The 2,021-nt window shown below is 48.2% G+C and overlaps 1 long non-coding RNA gene across 1 annotated transcript; it reads right to left on the reverse strand.

Annotated features, from left to right (window-relative positions):
* Positions 1–261: 261 nt before the first annotated feature.
* Positions 262–810, reverse strand: LOC123971713. Its single transcript, XR_006825259.1, has 2 exons — positions 612–810; positions 262–519 (listed from the first exon to the last, which is right to left on the reverse strand). It is a non-coding gene; the product is annotated as an uncharacterized LOC123971713 (long non-coding RNA).
* Between the last annotated feature and the right edge of the window lie 1,211 nt (positions 811–2,021).

Genomic DNA, 2,021 nt, shown 5'->3' on the forward strand with positions numbered 1-2,021 from the left:
ACTTCAATAATCCGTTGAACACAGTCAGCTCTCTGAATGCAGATGTGTTTATCAGTGGCCTTCTACCGCCAATTCAAAGAGGAGTTGAGAGATTCAGCAGATTGCTGGCATTGAACACATGGCAATGTACTGTCAAATCAGTGAATTTCATTGAAAATTTTAACTTTTTGTGGGACCGCAGACATTTTTTTAACACAGATGGACGTCGCCTTAACAAGTCAGGTGTAACGGTAGGAGACAGAAGGGACCCAAACGCAACGCTGAGGCTTTGAAAAAGAGGTTTATTGAGGAAAAAAGGGGGACGCGGAGAGACGGGAGTGGCAGGTGAGGACACGGGGGACCGAGCAGCTGGAGGAGCGGAAGGAGCTTAGGCTGGAGGTTCGAGGGAGGCTGGCAGAAGTGGAGGAGAGAACGCGGTGACTGGGGACCCGGTGGAGTGGAGGGGGGGAAGCCGGAGGGCGTCGTGGAGGCTGGCGAGCAAGCCCGGCTGGCCGAACTGGGAGGCAGAGGTGAGTGAACCTGGCAGGAGGAAACAGACAGACAGAGTTAGCAGGTGACTAGGATGTGAAACAAAGGGAAATTTCAAAAGAGCCAGAACAAAGCGGTGACACCAAGTCAGGAGCTGCGACGATCAAGCGAGGATGGAGTGGAAAGCCGGGGTAGAAATACTGGTCGTGATGAGGCTGATGGCTGGCAGGTGCGGCGGCCGGGGATGGAGGTTAACAAGGTGCAGGTGTGGGTAGCCAGCCGGGCTCTGGAGCAGAAAGGGAGAGAGCACACAGAGAGAGAGAGAGAGAGAGAGAAGGCACAGGAAAAACCAGAATGCGAGGGAAAGGAGAAACAGGACAGTCACCAACAGCCGGACTGTCACCGCGACATCAGGAGTAAAATTCTTCAGCTCCAACCTGTTTTACTTTCTGTGTCACTCATCTGTTCCCTCAAAAGAAAAAAACATAACACAACACGCCACGCCACAAACCTTGAAGGAGAGCCACCACAGCTCCATCCGGAAGAGAGCTCTAATCATGGGAGATGTCAGAGCCAAGAGGAAGTCTACACCACACTCACTGAAAACCAACAGCGAGGATTCACCATCTTTAACCCCTCAATCCCCATCCAGGTCATCCTTATCTCCAGACACCCTTTCTCCCTCCTCCCCCCTGTTGAAGTTCACTGACCACATGAAAAGCTGGTTAGTGCTGGGACCAAACTTACCCTTACCCCTTCCCTCGCCCTACTTCCATTTTCTCTCCCCTAAACTTTCCTTACTGTCCACAGCCAGGTTTGACACATGTCACACGGCGCCCGACCCGTCCTCCCACTCTTCAACGGCGAAAAAGCCCAGCAAGCTCTGACTGATATGTACTGGGTCCAGGCTACAAGGAAAATGGCAGTCATGACTCTCTCCAGGACAAGCCAGGGCCCAGTGTGCTGGTAGCCTTCTCAATTCCTGTCTTGATAGGTAACAGAAAAATAATGGTGATGTGTTAAGAAACAGGAAGCACTCAACATATCCTGGAAATTTAGTATTAATTCCTCGTCAGTTGCAGCCTGTCGAAAAAAATGGGCCAGATAATGTTTTTAACACACTAAATTTAGCTTTATTAAACGTTGGCAGGAAAAACATTTTTAATCAACGATTTTATAATCATGCACAATCTTAATTTCATGTTTTTAACTGAAACTTGGTTAGACCAAGATACCAGTGCAGCTGTCCTTATCGAGTCTACCCCTCCCAACCTCAGTTTTATGAGCGAAGCTAGAGTGCATAAGAGAGGAGGTGGAGTTACCATTTTGTTTAATGACTACCTCCAATGTAAAAAAATGTTTGCTTCTTTTGAATATGTGGCTCTTCAGTTGAATTCCTCTTCTCAAGCTCTTCTAAAAATCTACAGGCCCCCTAAATACTGTGCAACCTTTTTTGATGACTTTGGTGAACTGCTGTCTATAATCTGTATTGACTTTGACTGTGTAGTTATTGTTGGTGATTTTAACATCCATGTTGACAACCCCCAGGACAG

Source organism: Micropterus dolomieu, linkage group LG05 (genome assembly GCF_021292245.1).
Source record: "Micropterus dolomieu isolate WLL.071019.BEF.003 ecotype Adirondacks linkage group LG05, ASM2129224v1, whole genome shotgun sequence".
Classification (NCBI taxonomy): Eukaryota; Metazoa; Chordata; class Actinopteri; order Centrarchiformes; family Centrarchidae; genus Micropterus; species Micropterus dolomieu.